Below are 18,741 nucleotides of genomic sequence, written 5' to 3'. Positions count from 1 at the left end.
TGAAATATTTTATTGTGGTACAGTGAAGTTACTTGATATGGCTTTTCTATGTAGTCTTTGTGTGTGTGTGCACATGAATTGAGTAAAGGTTTACAGAGCAGATCATCAGTTTTACATTCAACAAATCATATACTTTGCTTCATATGGTTGCAATCCCCTTCACGTACTAACAGTTAACAACATTTACCTCTATTCACTGTACCCACTGCATTCATCTCTGTGTCTCCCATTACAATGATCTTTCCTCTGCCAACCTCCTTCCAGTTGCATATTGCCTTCTATGCAGTCTTTTTAACTCCCACCAAATGACTGAGTTGTTGTTAGGGTCTGCCAAGTCGGTTCTGACTCACAGCAACCCTAACCACAACAGAATGACACACTGCCCAGTCTGGCATCATCTTCACAATTGTTGTGCTTGAGCCTATTGGTGTTGCCAGTGTGCCAGTCCATCTTTTGGGAGGGTCTTCCTCTTTTTCATTGATCCTCCATTTTACCTCTATTTTTTACCAACCTTGATGTTGTTCTCCAGGGACTGGTCTCCCCTGACAATATGTCTAAAGTGCAAGAGACAAAGTCAGTCTACCATCCTGGCTTCTAAGAGGCATTATGGCTGTACTTTTTCCAACACAGATTTGTTTGTTCCTTTGGCAATCCATGCATGGTACTTTCAATATTCTTCTCCAACACCTTAACTCAAATGTATCTTCTAGGATCTTCATTATTCACTGTACAATTTCTGCATGCATACAGACTGAATAAGTATGGTGAAAGAAAACACCTTTTCTGATTTTAAATCATTCAGTGGTGCCTTGTTTTGTTCAAATGACTGCTTCTTGGTCTATATACAGGCTCCTCAAGAGCACAATTAAGTGTTCTGAAATACCCATTCTTTGCAATGTTATCCATAGCATGTTCCACTTAGTCAAAAGTCTTTTTGCATAGTCAATAAAGCACAAGTAAACATCTTTCTGTTATTCTCTGCTTTCAGTCAAGATCCATCTGACATCTTGTTCCACGTCCTCATCTGACTCTCACTTGAGCTTCTGGCTCAATGTACTATCGTAGACATTTTTTAATTATCTTCAAATTTTTATTTGCATGTGATCTTGATGATATTGTTCAATGATTTCCACATTCTGCTAGGTCACTTCTCTTTGGAATGGGCATAAATATGGGTCTTTCCAATCAATTGGTCAGGTAGCTGTCTTCTAAATTTCTTGTCATAGATGAGTGAGTGCCTTCAGTTTTGCATCAGTTTGTTGAAGATTTCAATTTGTATTCCATCAAGTCCGGTGCCTTGTTCTTTGCCAATGACTTCAGTGCACCTTGGACTTCTTCCTTCAGGATCATTGGTTCTTGATCATATGCTACCTCTTGAAATGGTTGAACATCGCCATTTCTTTTTGGCACAGTGACTCTGTCTATTCCGTCCATCTTCTTTCGATGCTTTCTGCATTATATAATATTTTGCCTTTAGAATCCTTCAGTATTTCATGCTGAGGCTTGAATTTTTCTTCAATTCTTTCAGTTTGAGAAATGCTGAGAATGGTCTTCCCTTTTGGATTCCTAATTCCTTCCAGGTGTTTGCATATTTTATTTTAATATTTGACCTTGTCTTCTCAAGCTGCCCTTTGATATTTTCTGGTCAGCTCTTTCTTCCATTTGCTTTAACTATGCTGATGATTAAGTTTGAGTCTCCTCTGACATCCATTTTGATCTTTTTCTTCTTTTCTTAATGACCTTTTGATTTCTTCCTGTATGATGTTCTTGATGTCATCTCACAACTCACAACTCATTAGTGTCTTATGCATCAAATCTGTTCACTAAATTCTGGTGAGATATATTCAAGGCCTTATTTTGGCTCTCTCATGCACTTGTTTTACATTTCTCCAGCTTCAGCCTGAACTTGCATGTGAGCAGTTGATGGTCTGTTCCACAGTATAACCCTGGCCTTGTTTTGGCTGATGATATGAAGTGTTACACCATCTCTTCCCACAGATGTAGCTAATTTGGTTTCTACACAGAAATTCGTTGTTTTTATGTCATTTGCAGTGAAGAAGTTATTGGTCTTGCAAAATTCTATCTTGAAATCTCCAGTATCATTTCTATCACCAAAGCCATATTTCCCAAGTATTGATCCTTCCTCTTTGTTTCCAACCTTTGCAATCCAATCACACGTAATTATCAATACATCTTGATTGTATGTTTTATAAATATCAAACTGAAAAAGTTGGTATTATTATTCTTCAATTTCATCTTCACTGGTGTTAATGGTTGATGCATAAATTTGAATAATAATGGTATTAACTGGTCTTCCTTGTATGGATATTATCCTGTCACAGACAGCATTGTACTTCAAGATAGATCTTGAAATGTTCTTTTTGATGATGAATGAATGAATGTGATGCTACTCTTCAATTTGTCATTCCTGGCATAGCCAGATTCAAAATGGCCAATACCAGTCCATTTCAGCTCAGTGATGCCTAGGATATCAATCTTAATATGTTTTATTTCATTTTTGACAATTTCCAATTTTCCTAAATTCATATTCTCTTCATTCCATGTTCCCATCATTAATGGATGTTTGTGGCTGTTTGTCCTCACTTTGAGTTTTGCCCCATCAGCAAATGAAGGTCTCAAAAGCTTTGTTCAATTTGTGTCATCATGGTCAACAATGAGGAGGCAGGTACCTGAGGGGGCTCATCTTCTGGCACTATATCTGATGATGTTCTGCTGCTATGCATATGGTTTTCAGTAGCTAAATATTCACCTCTTCTTTCTACCCTTCGTCTGGAAGCTCAGCTGAAAACTTTCCTCCATGAGTAAATGTGCTGGTATTTAAAATACCAATGGCATAACTACATCACAGCAACACACAAGCCACTACAATATGACAAACTGATAGATGAATGGTGGAAACGATTGGGTGGGACCATGCAAATAGTGTGTGCAGGACTGTAACACTTGGATTGGTTAGTTTCTCTATCCCACTAGGCTTAAAAGGATCCATCTCAGAAGCAGCACCAGACAATCCCAGGACCATCAAGAAATAAGAGCCATGAGTGGAGCTGGAGATCCCTGCCTGAGAAATGGTAGCAGAGACTATGCTAGCAACTTGGGGTTTCCTGGCACACAAATCGAGTAAAGCTGAGTGCCTACGGGCAGGGAGCTGGCTTTCAGAATGTGCCCTTTGGGTATTTATAGATTGGCTAAACGGAGCTTTCTAACACTTGCCAGAGAACATGGCTGAGAGGCCAAACGCAAGAGTGAGGCCTGCCTGCAGTACAGCAGAGGAGAGGGATTCCTGCCTGGAGAACTGTTGTGTCCTGAATTCTACCTGGTTCACTTCCCTAATAAACCCCATAATTGTTAGTATTGTTTATGAGTTTTGTGTGGCCATTGCAACTGGTTTTCAAACCCAGACATGAAACAGAGAGTGCTGTGGGAAGGATAGGGCAAAGAAGGTAAAATAGGGTGGGCACATGTCTGATCTCATAAGAAAGTGGGCATCAGGCTGATTTTGGGTTTGATTCTCCTTCCCTGGTGTGAAGCCAGAGAAAGTCTGACATGGCCCCTCCCTGCCATTTGTAGTTGTGTATATTTTACCATAAGGAACTCTCCCCAGCGGTCAGCAGTTCAAAACTACCAGTGGTGCCATGGGAGAAAAATGAGGCTATCTGCTTCCATAAAGATTCACAGCCTCAGAAACCCTAGACAGGGTTGCTATGAATTAGAATTGACTCTACGGCACACCACTACCACCACCACCATATGTTACCACAACAAAAAGCCCAAAGCAAACCTGACCATTGAGTTGATCCTGACTCATAGTGTATAGTGTTTCTGAGGCTGTAAATCTTTATGGGAGCAGAAAGCCTCCTCTTTTTCCCAAAGAATGGGTAGTAGATTTGAACTGCCAATGTTGTTGTCCCAGTCCAGTGCTTATCCTATAGTGCCATCAAGGCTCCTTACAAAAACAAAACAAAACAAAACAAAACCATATATAACAACAACAACTTAACAACAACAACAACTTGGGCATGTAAAGGATACACACCAATTCCTCGAAAGGCCATGTCTGCCCTCACCACACCCTGGCCTGGAGTCTAATGACTAATCCCTACTGTGTCAGAATGCTTCCTTGTGTTTCCAAAGGTGAGCCTTGATTGCCCTGTAGAGTCCTAGTCATCGTACCAGGATTATTCACTGGCCCTGTTCACTCTCAGAAGTGGCCCCACTTGGCTGAAAAATTACATGGCAACCCTATCAAAGATTACATCAACATCAAAACACATTTAAGACTGAAAAACACATGTATCTATTGAATTCTGTTTTTAAATGGTAGCTCTCTGTGGTACCTTGAATTTATTTATTCTATCCAGTCTTCTTAATTCCCACCAAGTGATTGGTTGTTTTTGTTAAGTGCTGTCAAGTCAATTCCGACCCATAGCGACCCTGTATAGGGTTTCTGAGGAGCAACTGGTGAGCTTGAACCACCGACCTTGCAGTTCAAATGGCTTTGCACACTAACCCACAGCACCACACCAGACTCTTAAGTGATTGGTTATGCAAATAAGGTGTACAGGACTCTAAGGCTGGGATTGGTTAGTTTTGCCATCCAGCTAGGTTTAAAAGGAGTCATTTCATAAGCAGGAACAGACAAAGATTCTAGGACCATCAAGAAAGAAGAACATGAGTGGAGCATGATCTCTACCTAGAAAAGCAGGGACAGTGGAGGCAGAGGCGTGGAAACAGAACAGTTTCAGGCTCTAGGCCCATGGATTGAGTAAAGTTGAGTGCCTGTGTGGAGGAGACTGGCTTGCAGAATGTGTCCTTTGGACATTCACAAATCGGCTAAGGGAGCTTTGTAGCAGAGTAGAGGTCAAAGGGTCACATGACTTGAGAGGCCAAAGACAAGACTGAGGCATGCCTACAGTGTGGCAGACAAGATGCGTTCCTGCCTGGAGAACTGCTGTATCCTGAGTTTTTCTGATCCTGAACTGTACCCTGTTCACTTCCCTAATAAACTCCATAATCGGAGTGTTGTTATAAATTCTGTGTGGCCATTACAATGGATTATCGAACCCAGATGTGAAGCAGAGAGTGCTGTGGGAGGGATGATTGGTGTCAGAATAGGGTAAAGAAAGTTGTAGGGTGGAGGCATGTCTGACCTCTGCTTCATAGGAATCAGCCTTGGGCTGGTTTTTTTTAAAAAAAGTTTTTATTGTGAATTCAGTGATAGTTTACATGGTTATCATATTATGTGGTAGCTTACACCATTGTTTCATTACAGTGATTAGTCTCCTCTGTGCATCATCATTCAACAGTATTTGCTTCCATTCCCTTTTGGGGAAGGGGGAGGGTGTACACAGAAACACTCAAGAATATATAATAATTTAAACAACAAAAGAGCACATTCTGTAAGCTTGCCTCCTGGCCACCAGTACCCAGTCCCTCTCTTTCCATGAGTCCTCAGTCCTCAGCTGCTCCCTCTCTCCATGCCCTCATCTCTGCCTCCATCTTTGGTGTCACTGTTTCTCTGGATAGGGTCCCGCACCCCGCTTGTGCTCTTCTCCTTTGGCCATCCTTACTTTTTTTTTCTTTTTCTTTTAGAAGTAAAATAACCTTTATTTTAGGATCAATTATAGCTATAAAATGTTACATTTATTCTACTATCTCTATTTTTTTAATCAAGATAAACAGTAATAAAGAAAATTATTTATAATTAAGCTAGCCATTCCATAATCAAGCTATTATAGAGATATCAGGTGTAAAGGAGAAAACAACATGAAATGATGCGTATAGTTCAGTTTCTATAGGGCTATGCTGTGATTTTCCTTAAAAAGAAAAGAAAAGTCCATAAAAAGTGTTGTGGGGAGGGGCTAACAAGAAACTGTGAAAATCTAGCTAGTACTCACAGGTGAAGACTCTTCCACTTCTCTTTCGCTAATTTTTGCATCCCAATTCACTCTACTTTCAGTCAGTAGTCCAGAGAGGCTTGGGCTGGTTTTGAGTTTGATTCCCTTTCCCCCTTGTGAAGCCAGGGGAAGTCACATATAGCTCCCACGTGGTTTTTGTACTCTCGATTGATCACGCCATTTAATCACAGAATAGACTCTGTTCTGGAGAAATGGTTGTTTGAGCAATGCTTTCTGTGATTGCCACAAGAGTTTCTGAGACTCTAGAGGTGGCTGCTCTGGTACGTAGTGGTTACGAATCGGGCTGCGAACTGGAAGGTCAGCAGTTTGAAACTACTAGCTGCTCCGCGGGAGAAAGATGAGGCGATCTGCTCCCGTAAAGATTTACAGCCTCGGAAACCCTATTCAGGGTCGCTATGGGTCGAAACCGACTCGACGGCACTTAACAACAACAAGAGGTGGCTGCATAGCCCAAGGTAGAAAATGTTTGTGGCATGTGGTCCCAAACCTTCAACCATTAAGTACATTTACTGTTTGTATCTAGGCAGATGTTGGGAGCACAGGCTTATCTTCTATCAAATTGAGGCCACTGGGTGCTGCAAATGGTTTGCACTCATCTATTAACTGAAAGAATCAATAGATCCGTTTTGGAAAAAGTGAAGCCAGAGTGCTCTTAGAGGCCAAGATGGCCAAACTTCGTGTCTCATACTGTGGACATATTGTCAGGAGGGACCAATCGCTGAAGAAGGATATCATGTTTGGTAAGGTGGAGGGTAAGAGGAAAAGAGGAAGACCCCCAACGAGATGGATTGGCCAAGTGGCAGCATCAATGGACTCAAGCGTGGCAACAGTGGTGAGGTTAACCCAGGATCGGGCAGTGTTTAGTTCTGCTGTACATAAGGTCACTATGAGTCGGTACCGACTCGATGGCACCTAACAACAACAACAACTAACTGAAATGTTGGTGGTTCAAATCTACCCAGCAGCACCACAGAAGAAAGATCTGGCAATCTCCTTCCATAAAATTCTAGCCATTGAGAATCCTCCAGAGCACTGTTCTACTCTGTCACACATGGAGTCAGAATCAGCTTGATGGCCATGAGTTTAGTGTCGGTCATCATCTAGTGCCTCAATGTCTCCTTTTGTCCATGTTGTCTTTCCTGTAGTTGGGGAAACTTGACTGATCAGAAACTATATTAATAATTTAGATACATAATTATAGCAGAAGACACAGGAGGAATGCAAGCATTAAAGTGAATAGAGGTCAATACTGTGAACCGATGACACCACCATTGTAATGACACAAAGAGTATGTTTTATTGAACATGGGACTGACAATCTGCTCTGTAAACCTTCACTCAATGCACAATAAAAACATGTTTTGACATTGGGCTTTCTATCATCCACCCTTCTGCAGGAAGAGAGTTACCAGCCCTTGGGTCACTTACCTGTTAATGTGACATTGACTATGTCCAAATGTCACAATGGATATTTGCCCCTTTGCTCAACCTATCTTAGGCTTATCACATTACAGACCCTGGGCTGGGCTGAAGATCTACTGGATGCATGCATGAGACCCAGGAGTTCCTGTCCTCGGGAACTCAGGGATCCCCAAAGGAGATGGCACAGATCACTGTAAAGCTAACAGTAAGTGTGGACAGTCTGAGAAGACAGAAAAATGGAAAGCAAGTGAGTCTGAGCTTGGCAGGGAGAAATGGGGTCAGGAAAAAGAGGCGAAAAGACCAGACCAGAGAGACAAGACGGAAGTTGGGTTTGTTTCTGCTCAAAAGGTCTGGGAGATTCACTTCCTTCCCACAGGAGACTGGAGCCGGTCAGCAGTCTTCCATGGTCCCTCATCACTAACAGCCAGCCCTCTTCCCTAGACCACGTCTTCCTTCCCGTTCATGTTCCCACTGACTTGTGGCCCTGATTTCTCTCCGCTCCCCCCCCACCCCATGGTGTCTTTCTTCTCTTCCCCAGACAGCTTGAAGGGCCTTAGAGCTCCCTGAGAGCTGAAAACCTCGTGGTCTAGAAACAGGAGGAAATCAGAGAGCCCTGCCTCCCCTTTTCCAGAACCAGCACAGTGGGACAAGTGGGTCTCCATTTTGAACCAAAACAGAATGATGGGGGGGTGGTGGAGCAGGGAATAACAAACTGCTTCCCATCCATAGCTGCCAGGCATTACCTCCTGCCCCTGCAAAACAGCAAGTCCTCAAGGCCACCACTAAAGCCACCATTCATCCAACCAATGAAGTCCCTGAGCTGATGCAGTTCCTTGCGGGGACTGTCTGCAAAGCTTTAGAACCACAACACTAAGCCAAGCACAGACAGCATCTAGTACTAATTCTAGTGGCTGGAATTTTAGCTTCTGGTTGTAGATGACTGACAAGACTAAAGCTCTTGGTGGGTGGCCACATTCCCAGACTGGGGTAGAATTCCACTCAGTCAGTTGTCAGTTGCCTGGAGAAGGAGTAATCCGGGGGGAATAAATCCCCACTGCAGCTACAAGGCCTTTCTCTGCTGTCAAAGGAAGGAGAGTACAGATCATCATTAGAACAGAGATGGGAGTTACTCACAGGTAATGTTAGATGGCTGAGCAGAGGAGTGTTCTTTTTTCCATCTTTAGGAGCCTGATTCCTTTCGTTGAGGAGCTCATCTTACAGACCAAGTGCCGCTGCCTTCCCTGGGCAAACCAGGTCTTCCCTGGAACTGACACCAGGTACCAATCCTTCCCTATTTGTGAAAAGACTGGCCCAGGCTAAGAAAGCACCTGCTCACACTGTCATTGCCAGCAGGGCCCCATTCCCCAAGGCCTTTGTGACACAACAAGTTCTGAGCACTAGCATCACAACGTGATGTCATTGCTGTGTTCATTCTCATGGACTCTGGGATAGTGTGGGGCTGGTTCCAGTGGAGATTGCTCCTAACAGGTGCAGCTGCTAATGCAGCTGTCAGATTCACAGACTTTTGTCTTGTTGGTTGGTTGAAGACTTAGCTTTTCTGTGGTGCCACAGAACTCCAGCTATGGAATCATTCAGTGTTTACTGAGCTCTTGTTACAAGCACTGTGCCTCATGTTGTGGAGAAAACAAGGTGAATCTGGCAGACCCTGTGGAATAAGAGGTGGTGATGAGGGTGGGTGTGGTGATTTTGAAAACACTCCCCAGGGGCCAGGTCCTCTTCTAAGTACTCTCTGTGAATTAGCTCATGTAACCACTTCACAACTCTGGGTAGCTAGCAGACACCATAGTGTGCGCAGAATACTGAGGCCAAAGGCTAAGCAAGAAAGGCTTAGTTTGACTCTAGGACATGTTCTCTTCCCGGTATCCTCACCTGGAGGCAATAAGACAAGTACAAGTACCACTACCAGATCCTGTTGCTCAGGAACCCATGTGTCACAGTAGCGCTGTGTTCCTTAGGCCTAATTTTTCAGAAATAGATCACCAAACCTTTCTTCCAAGGTACCTCTCAGTGGACTTGATCTTCCAACCTTTCATTTAATAGCTACATAGTGCATTTACCGTTTGTATCCCTGCTCCCCGACCCCCGGGGACTTCAATACAAGTAAACAAGATGGAGAATAAGAAATGCCATTGAGGAGTTTCCAAGAAGGGGGAGATCATGACCAGGAGGAGAGTGGGGATGTGCTCCTGGCATGGGCTGTAGAATGGGGGCAGGCATTCAGGGCCTTCCCTGTAGGAGGAAAGCAAGGGGCAAGCCCAGAATGTCAGAACAACCTGAGAGAGAAGTGGCTTAGTTACCTACAGCTGCTGTAATACAGATACCACAAAGAGTGACTTTAAAGATGAGCAATTTGTTTTCTCACTCTTCTGAAGGCTCAAATCAGGATGTCGGTAGGTAGCCCATGTGTTTCTAGGTTCTGCATCTGTTCTGCTCTTTAATAACTCAGGTTCAGGACACCCCCTAAACTGGGATGCTCTCATTAACATAACAGAAAATCCTATTTCCAAACAGGATCTAAACAGACACACTGCCCTCAAAGTGATTCCAATTCACAGAGACCCTGTGGATAGAGTAGAACTCCTGGTATGGCGTTGTACAATAAGCACTTGATTGCTAACCACAGTGTCCATGGTTCAAATCCACCAACAGCTTCTTGGAAACCCTATGCAGAGTCACCATGAGTCAGAACTGACCCGGTAGCACTTAATCACAAAAACACAGGACAGAGTAGAACTTCTTCATAAGGTTTCCAGGGCTGTACATCTTTATGGAAGCTGACTGTCCATCTTTCTCCTGTAGAGGGGTCGGTAGATTTGAACTGCCAATCTTCTGGATAGCAGCTGAATGCTTTAAACACTGTACGACCTGGGTACAGGAGTTAGAATTCCAACACATATTTGAGGGGGGCACAATTCAATCCAAACCAAGAACTATGGTGGGCACCGATAGAGCTATACATTGTGGTGGAAAGCGGGTCCTGCCATTCAGGCTAATGAATTTGTACTGTGAGGGTCTGGAGAAAGACACTGGAGGCTTTGAGCAAGAGCACATTTTGATCAGAACACTTCTTCAGGAAGAGTAACCCAGATTGACTTATGAAAGTAAGAAGTACAGTCTTACATTATTTTAGTAAGTATATTAACGTTGCATTCCTAACAAAACTCAAACTTTCAAGACTGACATTTCAAAAGCAATTCTTTCCAAAGAGGGAGAAGGGGACAGCTTTGTACCTTACCAAAGAGTTCATTTGTCCTGTAAAAATGTCAGTAATAAAGGTTGTTTTGAATAGTTGGGTGTATACAGCTGTCAAATCAACACATCTTAAAGCAACCTCACCTTTACATCTAGCCTCTGCTCCAGACTGATGGGCTTCCTTTGTCCCTGAGCTACAGAACCAAACGTTGTGTGAGCTGCCATCACTGCCCATTCCCTGAGGCCACCAGGACACAACTTTATTCCCCTTGCATCTCTTGTGTTGATAAACTCTTAGGCAGCACCACAGACTTGTTTCCCTCTTCAAGGTTCTAAATCTAATAATGACTATGTTTTCTATTCGGATTGTGTTATAATCAATAGTAGCAAATTGTATCTCCTAATCAGCCAAATACCTTATTAGGACCCAGGTAGAAGGCCTGTAATTATTGAGTGTCTAGTCTGTGCCAGCCACTGGACCTCGTGAGAAGAAGACAATCTTCCAGACTCCAAATTTAAGGGATCTAGGGACATGAGCCAAGAAAGTCCATTAGGCAAGAACTACCTAGGGTTACTCAAAGAGAAATGAAGGATGAGGGAAATGTTACCTTGCTGAACTTCATAGGGTCTCCAACTGATGAGAAAAGTAGGAGGAGAAAGGGCAGTAAAAAGGAACCACAATTTATCTAGGGGACCCTTAGTTCTTGTGGGCTCTCATCTGTTTCCCAAGGAGTCCTCACCTACACAAGAATTCACAAGGTATGGAGCCTAGTAGGTCACAAGGTGTCTTGTGGGTTTTAGAAGAAAAAGCCATTGTTTTTTAAAAAAACTTTTTATTGGGAATTCAGTAAAGGTTTATAGAGCAGATCATCAATTTTGCATTCAACAGATCATACACTTCATTTCACCTCAACCACGGCACATAACAACAACAACAACAAGGAGCTTTGGTAGCGTAGTGGTTAAGACTCGGGCTGCTAATCTCACGGTTGGCAGTTCGAAACTACCACTGGTTCCACAGGAGAAAGATGACGCTTTCTGCTCCCATAAAGCTTGACAGCCTTGGAAATCCTATACAGGGTCGCTATGAATTGGAACTGGCTCCACGGCACACTACCCTCCCCACCCCCACCACCATTGCAATCCCCTCCATGTAACATGACCTGTTCCACTCCCTTTGTGTCTTGTTTCCATTCCTCCTCTTCCCAACCCTCTGACTTTTGTCCTTGGATAAATGCTGCCCTTTTGATGTCGAATCATTGACCATTCTGAGTGTGAATCTCGCTAGTGGTGTTGGTTGGCCCTGCTATAGGCCTACCTATTGCTCGGCTGAAGAATGAGGCACGGGGATTGTTTAGTGCCAGCTCTGAAGGGTGACCAAGGACTATCATGTGGGGCCCCTACCAGTCTTTATCTGACCAGTAAGCCAGGTTTTGGGGGAAAGCAATTGTCTGTTGCCTTGGAGTGGATTGCTGACTCAGGGTGATGCCCCGTACACAGAGCAGTGATGGTATGCCATCAAGTTGGTTCTGAAACACAGTAACCTTGTATAGGGCTTCCAAGGCTGTAAATCTTTACAGGAGCAGAAAGCTTCATCTTTCTCCTGCAGAAACGCTAATGGATTTGAACTGCTGACCTGGCAGTTTGCAGCCCAATGCATAGCCTACTATTCTACCAGAGGTTATGTGTGCAGAGGAGAACTACTTTATAAGTATAAAAGCAGATCTCCAGGCCAAATTTTCAGGGCACCTCTGGATGGGTTTGTACTGCCAATCTTCCAACTAGTAGTGGAGCTCTTGAGTGTTGTGCTTCCCAGGGGCTCCTAGACAGTTGTACCCAGGGCCATTGAGTGGATTCTCAGTCATGGCCACTCTGTATAGAGTTTCCAAGGCTGTAAATCTTTGTCATTATTGCTGTTAGGAGCCGTCAAGTTGGTTCCCACTCCTAACGACCCTGTTTAGGGTTTCCAAGAAGCTGCTGGTGAGTTTGAACCACAGACCTTGCAGTCCAGCTCATTATCCTGTAGCATTACAGGAGCCGAAAGCCTCATCTTTCTCCCATGGAGCAACTGGTGGGTTTGAACTGCTAACCTCGGGATTAGCAGACCAGTATATTTCATACATTAAAAATATATGATGATAATGACGTCTCAGAAATCCCATTTTGCTCTTAGGAGCCATTGTATATTTAAATGTTAGGCATTTGTTATAAGGATTGACTGAAACACATTCACTGTGAAGGGTGCAGCTCCTCTTAGCTAATGGACAGCTCACCCCCTTGCTTGTTTATGTTTATTAAATTTGCAATCTTTATTATTCCTGCTGAGTTATATTAGAATCAATTACATTTCTAAAAAAGGGTTCTGTGGCTCAACAGTGTTCGCTGAAGCAGCAAAATAGTGAGGGGAATAGTAATGTGTGTCAGAAAGATCAGAATCTTCTAATGATTATGCACGGTGATTGGCTCCAGAGTGGATGTAGGACATCAGTCAGTGCTTACTGAGCCAAGAAAATTTGCAGGTGTGATGGTTTTATCTCAGCAGTGAAACTGAGCATGAAATGCCACAATGGATAACAAAAGGCTGTATTCCATCAGATCAAAGAAAGCTTCCTTTGCCTCATTCCCCAGAGAAAAGCTATCAGATTTCCTCAAGTGATTCCACTGAAGCTTTTGAATCATTAAACAAGCAAAAGTAGCAGCATTCTAGTAAACCAGAGAAAGAACAAGAAATTGCTTTTCAGGACAAATTGATTAATTTCATAGCTGGACACAGAATAGAGACAAAAATGTTCAATACATCTATCAAAGGTTGTATAAATTGAAGTGAAACTAGGTACATGTTATCTTTCTGCTAAGAATTTTGTAACTCAGCTATAGAGCTAGTCTCATGTACAATACAATCAGAGAGGAACAAAATGGGCTACTGGCAAAACAGCTTAATCAGAACTCTTATTTTTGCACAGATTTTGTACAAAAGTGCAAATATGGTACAATATTAACTATGCAACATGACAAAATGTTTAGAATCGCAAATATAAGCTAGTGTGCAGCGTTTATTGTTTTTTTTACTTTTTGTGAATTGAGTGAAGGTAAACAGACAAGATCTTTGGCTTTACTTTCAACCAAGCATATATTGTGTTTCATCTCAGTGATTACACGCCTCTCCCTGTAACAACAGTAATCCTGTTTCCACCCTGTGGCTTCCCTTTTATATCTTTTTTTCCACAAATGAACAAAGCAAAAATATTTGATGTACACATATAAAACAAAAAATATATGTTCACTTAAATGTCCAAAGGGCACATTTTGTAAGTATACAGCTTTTGATCAATCTGGTGCATTCAGTTGTCTCTTGGTATATTTGGGGGATTGGTCTAGGACTCCTCATGGATACCAAAGTCCATAGATGCCAAAGTCCTATATATAAAATGATGTACTATTTGCGTATAACCTACACACAGCTCCTTTAAATCTCTAGATTACTTATAATCTCAGCCTTTAAAACGTTGCTTTGACAGTCCACTAAATTCCTTTTTATTGTTACTGTTAAGTGCTGTCAAGATGGTTCCGCCTCATAGCGACACTGTAAAGGATTTCTGAGGAGCAGCTGGTAGGTTTGAACCATCAATCTTGTGGTTAGTTGTCCAATGCTTATACATTTTTCACGGAAACAAAAGATACACACAAACAAGTAGCAAATGAATGGGGCTCACAGTAAACAACGATGCTCAAACACGAGTGTTGGAGAGACTAAGGATCTATGCTTTCTTTCACGTAGAATCCGAGTAGTGCTTGGCAAGGGGCAAATTCAAGTTTTACTTTCTGGAGTTGATTCTTTCTGAATATTTTAAACCTGTTGTTAGTTGAGTCCGTGCATATGGACCCCATAGATATGGAATCCATGAATACAAAGAACTGGCTGAATGCACTTGAGGAAGAAAGACATTAGACACTCTCTTCTATCGATCACTAAAAAAACAGTGAAAAGTTATTGTCATGGTGTGGTGCTGTAGGATAAACTCTGGACTGCTAACTGCAAGTTTGACTGGTTGAACCCACCAGCCGCTCCTTGGAAACCCTATACAGGGTCTCTGTGAGGAACCATCTCAACGGCACTTAGTAACAACCATGTTCATTGTTATTGTTGTTCTGTGCCGTGGAGTCGGTTCCGATTCATAGCAACCCTGTACAGGGTTTCCAAGGCTGTAAATCTTTACGGGAGCAGAAAGCCTCATCTTTCTCCCATGGAACAGCTGGTAGTTTCAAACTGCTGACCCTGAGTAACCACAACGTTACCAGAGCTCCAGAGCTGTGTGTTCATTGTAGCACTGTTTAAAACAATTAAAAAATGGAAACAACACAAGTGTTCATCAATAGATAGCTGGATAAACAGAAAGTTTATCCATACAATGGAGTAGTGAATTTCTGATACAAGGATGAACCTTGAAAACATGCTGAGTGAAATAAGTCAGACACAAAAAATCCCTAATTTTGTATATTTCCCCGATACGAAATATCTAAAAGAGCAAATGCATAGAAACAAACGTTTATCAGCAGTTATCAAGGACTGGGGGAGGGGAGGTGGGAGTCATTGCTTAAAGAGGCACTGAACTTCACCATAGGCTGATGAAACATTTGTGGCAACAGACAGTGGTGATGGTGAGTGTAATTAATATCACTGATTTACACTGAAAAATGGGATAGCAAGTTTTTGTTATAAATACATTGTTGCTGTTAGGTGCTGTTGAGTCGATTCTGACTCAGCGACAAAATGAAACAGCCTGGTCCTGTGCCATCCTCATTCATTGTCCAACTTTCACATGCATATGAGGCTATTGAAAATACCATGGCTTGAGTCAGGCACACTTAGTCCGCAAGCTGACATCTTTGTTCTTAAACACTTTAAAGAAGTCTTGTGTAGCAGATTTGCCTAATGCAATACATCCTTTGATTTCTTGACTGCTGCTTCCCTGAGTGTTGATTATTAATCCAAGCAAAATTAAGGCTTTGAAAATCTTTGTTGTTCTTTCTTTTTCTTCACTTCTTCCTCCCTCCCCCCTTTTTTTGCAGCAAAATTTCCAGTGGTATCCTAAAGAGAAAATAAATATACATTGTTTTCCTTCCAATACATGAAAACAACAACAAAAAAGCAATTTCCTTTTTTTCACTTCCTTTTCTTTTTAACAGGCTTTTCCTCACTCAACATAGCACATTTCGATCCTCTATCCAGTGAATAATTCTCCCTTCCCTCCCAATCCTGGTAACTTTCACAGAATGTTTTTTGTAGAATGAAAACGTCCTTGACTTTTTACAGTAACAGTCTCATACAATAGCTGTGTTGATTTACGATCAACTAATTTTACTCAGCATAATGTCTTCCAGGTTACTCCGTGTTACGCATGTTTTTTTTTTTTGCTTGTTTGTTTTGGGCTTTTTTTTTTTTTTTTGCTTTTATTATGCTCTTTTTTCATCCCAACTTTTAATAGTAAATTGAGTGAAGGTTTACAAAGCAGATCATCAATTTTACGTTCAACAAATCATATGCTTTGGTTCATTACATGGTTAAAATCCTCTCCATACACCAACAGTTAAAATTATTTAATTCTATTCACTTTAACTATTACACCCTTCCCTGTGTCTCCCACTACCTTCATCTTTTCTTTGCTAACCTCCCTCTTGTTGTATATTGCCTGCCCTGCCCCTCATGTTAACATTTGTCTACTTTCTAGCCCCTGAATACATTTTCATTCCCCAGCCGCTGTTCCCCGTAATCATGATTGTTTCTTTTATCAAGAAAACCTTTTCTTACCTTTTTACAACATAAGTCTCGTATAATATTTGTCCTTTTTATGATTGACTAATTTCACTCAGCATATTGTCTTCCAGGTTCAACCATGTTTGTGAACTGTTTTACAGATTCATCGTTATTCTTCAGCGTTTTGTGTGTATGTGCCAAAGTCTGTTTAATCATTCTTCTGTTGCTGGGCATTTAGGCTGACTCCATCTTTTTGATAGATCTCTTGTAGACAGCATATTGAAGAATCCTGTTTATTCATTCTGCTTTGCGTTTCCCTTAACTGGTATGTTTAATCCATTTCCATTCAGTGTGAGTATATAATAGGTATGAATTCATTGTTGTAATGTTTCTATGTGTTGTGTTGTGTGTGTGTGGTGCTGCTGGATTCTTTGTTCCACATCATTTTCTATGCTTAGTTCATTTTGTTTGTGGGTTTTCTTGTCATCTTCATTTCTATTGTGTTAATGTTTACTAAAGCTTTCTGAGTTTCCCCTGGCATATTATTTTTCTTTGAGATTGTCCTGCAGTTTATTAATTTTTTCCTTTCTTAAAATAGTCTGTTTTATCCTGAAATCTACTTGATTTCCTTGCCATTTGTAAGTTTTATATCTACACTACTCCCTCTTTTTGCTTTATAGTTGACTTCATTATACATTGATATCTCTGGTTTCCTGTTTTCAATCTTGTAGGTTTGTTTTACTTTAAAAACTTCTGTATCTGGATTGGGAGTCCTGATGTGGTGCTGTGGGTTAATGTGCTGGACTGCAAAGTCAGTTTGAACCACGAGGTCAGTGGTTCAAGCTCACCAGTCGCTCCTCAGAAACCCTAAACAGGGTTGCTATGGGTTGGAACTGACTTGACGGCACTTAACAATAATATCTGTATTGAATCCTGAATGGTGTAGTCATGTATAGTAATCTCAAGTTGTTGTCTACTGTTGTAGGCTCTCAGTCCAAAGAACACCCTTTAGCATTTTTTATAAAGTTGAGCTGGTCATTATGAATTCCTTTAATTTCTGCTTATCAGGAAATCACATAATTTCGCTGTCATATTTGAGGGACAGCTTTACTGGGTATATAATTCATGCTTGACAATTTTTTTTTTCTTCCAGAGTTTTGTATATGTCATCTGATTGCCTTTTTGCCTGCATGGTTTCTGCTGAGAAGTCAGAGCTCAGTTTTATTGGTTCTCCTTTCTAGGTAACTTTTTGTTTCTTCCTGAGCTCTTCTCAGGATTCTTTCTTTGTCTTTGATTTTGGAACACTTGATTATAATATGTCTTGGTGATTGTCTTTTGGGTTCTGTCCTATTTGGAGTTCATTCAGTTTCTTGTATACTTACATTCTTCTCATCTTTCACGATGTTAGGGAAGTTTTCTTCCAACAACTCCTTGGCAATTTCTCTGTGTTTGTCGCTTTCTGTTTTGGAATTCCAATCACCTGTAAGTGGTTCCTCTTCATGGTATCCTACATAATTCTTAGGCTTTCCTCAGATTTTTAAATTCTTTTTTCTGATTGTTCTTCTAGCCTACAGTATTGCAAGATTTACCTTCAAGTTCACTAATTCAGATTTCCATTGCTTTGAATCTTCTCATTTGTTCTTTCAATGCATTGTCCATTTTTGAAATCTTAGTATTAATCTTCTGGATTTCTAATGGCATGTTTTGTATTGTTCCAAAATTTGCATTTATTTTGTCTATTTGTTCTTGTAGTGCTTTCCTGAATTCTTTTAAAGGTTTTTCTGTGTTCTCCTTGCTTTCCTCAATCTTTCTGTCAGTCTGTTGAAGGTACCAAAATAGCATTCTTTTCAATTCTTTTTCAGTTAGTTCTATTACCTTTTTTCCCTCAGAAATGTTCTCTGTCTTTGCATCCTGGTCATTTGTTTAAGCCACTCTTTGTTGTTTCTTCATGTGTACCAAAATTGTCTGATGTCTCAGTGCATTATGGGTTGTCATAGCTGTAAAAATAAACAATGTAGTTGTTGGGCCAGGGAGGAGAAATCTCTGGTTGACTCCTGAAATTCAAAGAGCTCACGAGGTAGTCGCAGAAGGGATCTGACAGCAGAGTTCCTGGACTTAGATGAGTTCCTATTGACCTCAGTATTATCTATGTTCAGGCCATTCAATTAGGAAGTAGTTTGTGGGGGACCTTAATAGAGCTGGTTTCAATGTCTGGAAGGACCACAGAGCAGCTGGGGGCAGAGCAACTGGTTAAATGCTGGTTTGGTGGGTTTGTGGGTTTTGTAGGTCTGGAGCCAAGCTCACCTGAATCCAGGTACCAAAACAGCACATAAAAACTACACAACTGGGGGAGGGGGGCGTTCAGATTCGTTGCTGGTTACCAGGATGTGGGGGGTGGAGTGAGGGGAGGGAG

Source organism: Chrysochloris asiatica, unplaced genomic scaffold, assembly GCF_000296735.1.
Source record: "Chrysochloris asiatica unplaced genomic scaffold, ChrAsi1.0 scaffold00107, whole genome shotgun sequence".
Lineage (NCBI taxonomy): Eukaryota > Metazoa > Chordata > Mammalia > Afrosoricida > Chrysochloridae > Chrysochloris > Chrysochloris asiatica.
This window is presented reverse-complemented; position numbering follows the sequence as displayed.